The 6784-nt window shown below is 40.3% G+C and overlaps 1 pseudogene; it reads right to left on the bottom strand.

Annotated features, from left to right (window-relative positions):
- Positions 1-4874: 4874 nt before the first annotated feature.
- LOC114632882 lies at positions 4875-6165 on the bottom strand (annotated as a pseudogene).
- Positions 6166-6784: the final 619 nt, after the last annotated feature.

Here is a 6784-nt window from a genome sequence, read left to right as displayed (position 1 = left end):
GGAATGTTCAAAGTCTTTAGTCATCAGGGAAATGTAAATCAAAATGACCCTGAGATTCCACCTTACAACAATCAGAATAGCTAAGATCAACACCTCAAGTGACAGTATATGCTGGAGAGGATGTAGAGAAAGAACACTTCCCCTTTGCTGGTGGTATTGCAAACTGGCAACACATTTTTTAAAAGAATAATAAATATTAAAATATGGTATGTTAAATTCAGCAGCACAGGTAAGTTGCTTTGTAGTAGCACCATCACTTTTAAGGGCTATTTACCCCATATTAACCTTAAGGCAATCAGCATATCTATTAATTCTTGGATAATATACGTTTATAGTTAAGAGCATAGGGACTAGAATCAGATAGCATGAATTCAGTTCCCAGTGTATAAACGTTGTTTACATATTAATCTTCATATTTCTCTTGCTTAATGCCAACAAAATCAAAGAAAATAAGATCACAGGATATTTTATTTGGCCATTTCAGCCTTTACCTCTTAAAAATATTAGGCTGCTATTTGGACATAGCATTAATCATTGCTTGACTGTGAAATTTATTTATTATATTTATTTATATTTATTTAAGATATTATGCTTAATATAGTATATTTAATGTAACTATAGTCAGAAAATGCTCAGTATAAGGTGAAGAAAGCATTAACACTGCAGAAACACAGAGAATTCAGTCTCCCACAAAGGTGGTTATTACTTGGAGAAGAAATGGAGAAAACAATCTGGGAAAGCCAGAATGATACCTATGACAGATCCCTATAGATTCATTCAGATTGAATAGGCTGGAGGAGATAATACAGACATAAAGCAATGGGCTACAATCTTCCGACCACATAAGAATAACTTAATGTTTAGAATATTTCTTGCTTAAGATACTTTCTAGAGATTTGGGTGGGGCCACACATTGGAAATTTAACAAAACTTTCTAGGAATTCAAAGATAGAGTCAGCGTTGAAGATCACAAATATGAATTAACTATACTTTTTCTAAACTTCATGGTGGGGCTGGCTGCAGGTTTTGTGTTTTTAGTATTGTGCCATGCTTCTTGCTTCATTAACTTTGCAAATTATATTATCAATGTCCCCATACACAGCCCCACATTTTAATCTAGACAAAATCTAGGCAGTTTTCTAGTGTGAAATGATGTGGTTTTGGCACTAAGAAATGTTGTGGTGATTATTTAAAACTGGCCTCTGGTCAAGCCAACTATCTAAGCTGCAGTGGCTCGGCCTAGCTCAGCCACCATGTTTCTTGGTCTGAGGCCACGTGTGCGCTGTAGCTAGAACCAGCCCGCCAAAAACACCAGCCCTGCCACCCACTAGACGCCAGCGTGAGAGATGGCTCTGCCAATCTTCCACACTGTCTCCGCAAGGCAGGGCATTGCCGAGACCATTCTGCCATCCATGTGGGCCCAGTAAGAGAATGAGACTCTAATTCTTATAGATTAATCAAAGGTTTTTATATGTTTGATAGTGATTAATAACAAGATGCCCATACAAAGAGAGTTGCATCCCAATTAGCTAACCTAATTATAAGTTTATAAGTTGTTCCCCACGAGTGCTCTCCATACCTGTGTGGTTCTCCATCCTCCTACATCTCCTCCTCTTCCTTTTTTCTCTTCCTCTCCCAACTCCTCCTCATCCTCTCCTTACTCTTCCCACCTTAGCTCCTCCTACAAAGAGATAAATTACTTCCTATGGACAAACATTCTTTCCTCCAAGGGGAGCATATTTTATTTGTCATAATTCACAACACAAAGGATTCCCAAAAGATCTTAAGCAGGGGGAATTCCTTGGGGGTGGGAGTGGGGGACAAAAAAAGCATTGTAGTGAAAGGGCAAAACAGCTCTTTGGAAAATACAAAAGGAGAAAACAGGCTTAGGAGTATCCTGAATCTCTTACCTTTGAGTGTGGAAATGAATTCTGAGGTCAATTTTCCCCGAAACATATAATTTATTTCAAAGATAAATGTCCTTAAAAAAAGTCTAGTTTGTAGAACACAGAGCCTTTAATTAACAGCATTCTAGAGATACTTGTGAGAAACTGGTAAGGTTCACATGAAGGGTGTGTAAAGATTTCTAATGAATCCCTCTTTCCTTTTCAAAATTAAGCCAATGCCAATCATAGAAAACATTACTGTTTATTTTTATTATTTTATAAATGATATTTTAAGAAAAATACTGTAATATTGTATATGAAAACTTATTAAAATTCCACCAAAGCAATTTATATATTATCATAAAGACTCATGCTGCTAAAAATTACATTATTATGCTTTTGTTATGTGTGTATATGTCCGTGTTTGTGTGGATGTCAGAAAACAACTTGTAGTTTAGTGCCAGGAAAATGTTAGTGACTCCGCCCAAAACAGACAGGAGCCGATCTGATACAACTCACAGCAAGGTGTTTATTCTATTCAAGCTTGCTTGGCCCCTCCAACACACCACAGTCAAGTAGGATGGTTTTGGTGTTTGGGAAGCTTCGAATATTTATTGGGGCAAGGTTTTAAAGTAAGCACCAAGTGGGTGGTAAACGTGCAAGCATCTAATTGGAAAACTGCTGTGGCCTTTACCATAATTGGCTAGTGCTGGGAGTCATATTGTAAACTTAATTTCTGCTCCCCTCTGCATTGGTGGTTGTTAGGCAGGGGGTGGGCTTGTAACATGGGGGTGCAGGTTTGTTAGGGGAATAACCTGGAGATGCTGGTCTTATTAAGGGTGTAACCTTGAGATGCTGGTCTTGTTGGGAATTAGTCTAGAGACTGGAGTTACATTTGGATTTTGTTGGGTGGCAACATGGCAACTAATGCTAGGTACCAGCCTGTTGTTTACCTGAGTTCAAACTTAGATCAGATTCTCTAAAATGGAGTCTGAACTTAAAAGATTTGGCTTCTCAGTAGGAGTCAGTTCTTTCCCTCTTCCATTATCTGGGTCCTCAGGATTGAACTCAGGTCTTTAGGCTTGGAGGAGACTGCCTTTACACACTGAGCCATCCTGCTGGCTCCTCAGTGGATTTTATTGAGTTTTGATTAACAACACTTTACCAATCTATTTTTTTTATCTCTCCTTCCTACTTGCCTTTTAAATTTCACTGGATTATTTTTATGTATTTTTTTAGATTTATGAAAACAAAATATAATAAGTTGAAAACAACCATATCAAAGTTGAACAAGATAAGCCAACAGAAAATTAAGAGTCCCAAGAGAAGGGACAAGAATTAGAGACTCACTCATTTACATATCCAGGAGTTCCATAAAACTACTAAACTGAAAGCTATAGTATATATGCAGAGGGCCTTGTGCCCTGTAGTTCCTGTGTGCTGCTTAACTTCAGATGAAATAGATGTTGATCTAGAGGGCCTTGTTCTCCTGGTGTCCTGCATCTCCCACAGCTCTTTCTGCTGCCTCTTCTGCAGGACTCCCTGAGGTGTAAGGCAGAAGGATTTGATCGAGACATCCCTTTCTCCTTTTTTTCATCTCTTCCTCCCTCTCTCCCTCTGTATAATGTCTCCCTGTTATAAATGGCTCTCTGTATTTGTTTCCATCTGCTTCAGGAGGAAGCCTTTCTGATGATGGTTGAATAAAACACTGACCTCTGAGTATGGCAGAGTTTCATTAGAAGTCATTTTACTGCTACTTCGCCTTTTAGACCAGTAGTATTTGGTTTTACCCTAGGTCTCTGGGCTATCTAGACTCTGGTTCTTTGTCACCCAAGTGATTAGGCAGTGGTTGTTTACTTCCATAAGCTTTGTGCCTTTATTGACCAGATTTTGTATGTAGGACAGAGTGTAGATCAAGGATTCTGTGGCTGTGGCTGTGTTTATGTTTCTCTATTGGAAGTTTGCAGAGTACTTTTCTGTACCAAAGACACTAGAATGTTGAGATGAAGGTTCTATGTGGGCACCAGCTCAACTTCTCCATGTTCTATGAGTTATGTGGGTGTTATCTTCAGCAATGAGACTTTGCTGTCAGTTTGTAGAGAGCAATCTTATTGTCTTGGCAACAGCCTGGGTTGTTTGGAGGATTTCCATGGGACCCTTTTGGTCAACAAGTCACATGGATCAAATCCAATTCCAGGACTAGATGCGTCCCTTGTGTCAAGATAAGCAACCAGTTGATGTTCTATTTCCCCCATTATTTGGAGACTTCATTAGGATCGCCTTCATATATTATAGGAAGTTTCCACTCATTTCCATACTTCCCCTCAAATGTTCTTCAGTTTTAGTGATCTCTTCTTGCATTCCCTCCCTCAATCCCGTCTCCTCTCCTCTTTCCCACCTGATTTTCCTGTTCTTATCCATTCCCAAACTTAGCTTGAGTGTACCCATAAAATTATTCTATTTCTCCATCCAAGGGAGATTCATGTGCCTCCCCCATGAATCATCTATTCTTCTCTAACAAACCTGTGTGGGTCTGTGTATTGTAGCTTAATTATCATTTACTTAACAGGTAATATCCACTTATAAGTGAATATATAAATGAACATTTATCTTTCTAGGTCTGGGTTACCTTGCTACACATGATTTTTTTTCTAGTTGCATCCATTTGTCCATTTGCCTGAAAATTTCAAAGTGATGTCATTTTTTAAGAGTTTAATAATATTCCATTGTGTAAATGCACCACTTTTCAAAAAAAATTCCATTTTTCTGTTGAGGGACATCTATGTTATTTCCAGTCTCTGTGTATTATAAATAGAGCATGCTGGAGTATTTTAAAGAAAATTTTAGGCCTCAAATTGTATCAGAGTTCGACGTGTGTCATTAATGTCACTTGTGTCTTTTATATGACCACCATGAAATTATTATGCCTAACGACTTAATGAAATTTTCCACATTTTTTTCCAGTGAACTCTCAACTTTTTTGGTCCCTCAGTCCCCAGGGGCTCCCTCCTTCTCAGCCTCAGTACCTAGAAGTCTGGTGTCATTGGTCTCAGACATCACTTTGCCAACTACGATCTTGCGGGTAGTTAATTGTCTTCTGCACAGTTTCCATGGAATTGCTGGAGTCCAGGGCATCTTTGAGACTGAAATCTTCCTCATCCTCCAGCAAGCGGTGGTAGGTGGCGATCTCTGCCTCAAGCTTGATCTTGATGTTCGATGTTCAACAGGGTTTCTTATTCCTGGGTCTGGTGCTTCCCCTCTGCCTGAATTTGTGCCAGCTTTGACTCCAGGTGCAGAAGGACCCCATTGAGCTGTTCCATCTGTGCCTTGTATCGGGACTCCACATCACCGAGGCCGGTCTCCAAGTTGATGTTGCTGTTTTTTCATGGAGTCCAGGTCAATCAATCTCCAAGGTCTGGAGGATGCGTCTCAGCTCCATGAGTGTGGACTCAGCGTTCCTGATTTCGGCAGGCTTGGTGGTGACTACTATGGTACTCTCCTAAATCTGCTGAGACCAGTACTTGTCTAGTTCCTTGCAGTTCTTCTGAGCCAGCTTTTCATACGTGGCATGGATGTCTGCCATGATCTTGCTGAGGTCCTGAGATTTGGGACCATCCACTTCAACAGTCAACCCAGAACTGGCAATCTGGGCTTCTAGACCTTGGACTTCCTCCTCATGATTCTTCTTCATGAACAGCTTCGATTTCTGTCTCCAGATGCAGCCTTGTGATATTGGTATCATCTACCACCTTTCGGAGTCCATAGATGTCACCCTCCACAGACTGACAAATGGCCAGTTCTGTCTCATACTTTAAAGTCATCAGCGGCAAGACAGGCATTGTTGATCTGCAGGATGATGTGAGCATTATCCACAGCATTCGCAAAGATCTGAGCCCTCAGATCTTCCACGGTCTTGAAGTAGTGGCCCCAGTCTCTGACGTCCTGGGGCCCTTTCTTCAGATGTTCCCGGATTTTGATCTTCAGTCTCCTGTTCTTGGTCTCCAGGCTCCTCACCTTGTCTAGGAAGCTGCCCAGCTGTCGTTCAAGTCTTGCATGGTGTCCTTCTCCATCTGGATTCCACCCATTCCCGCCAGGCCTACAGACCCTACAGAGCCACCCTAGACTGAGCAGGACATGGATATCTGGACTCGGAGCCCCCAGCACCTGCATAGACATTGGCTGCGCTGCTGGCAGACCAGACCCACTGGTTGGGAATCCGCACAGAGCCTAGGGACCAGTAGTTTGTGGAGAAGGTGGTGGAGTGAGTGGTGAAGCTCATCTTGTCTGGAGAGAAGAGTGAAGCAAGAAACCAGAACTGGAGTTCCGCCGCCAATTTTCCACATTTTTAAAAACAAGGTCCTTCTACAGAGTGTAGGCTGTCCTTAAACTTGGTGTTTAACTCAGCTGGTATTAGATTTGTGATATTTCTCCTCCAGCCTGAGTGATAGGATTACAAATGCGCCCTGTCCATGAAGCCTGACTCAAATTTTTAATAGTATCCAGTATGCAGCCAGTAATCAAACTTTTTCAATTGACTCATTGTTTATACTTTTTTTTGTTTCTTTTTTCATATGACGACTTTACCCTAAAAAAAAAAAAAGATAACCTAAAGTAGAGAGAATATAGTGAAGCAAGTAACAACCACAATACTTTTTATGTACTCCCTCTTCTATTTTGTGTGTTTCATTTCTGAGTATGTTTGAAATGATCTTATAGAATGTCAGCAATATATAATGTGAACAGCATGTGGCATTGTTCGTATGTTTTAGGACTTATTTGAATATTGGACTTATTCAGCAATGTGTCTTTACTTAGTATATTGCAATTTTTAGATTTATTTTAATCTTCCTTTCACTACCAATCATTATTGAGTTTTCTCAGATTTGATTTGTTCTTTT

Source organism: Grammomys surdaster, unplaced genomic scaffold (assembly GCF_004785775.1).
Source record: "Grammomys surdaster isolate TR1022 unplaced genomic scaffold, NIH_TR_1.0 449, whole genome shotgun sequence".
NCBI lineage: Eukaryota > Metazoa > Chordata > Mammalia > Rodentia > Muridae > Grammomys > Grammomys surdaster.
The sequence above is the reverse complement of the archived record's forward strand: the minus strand, read 5'-3'. Positions and strand labels throughout refer to the sequence as shown.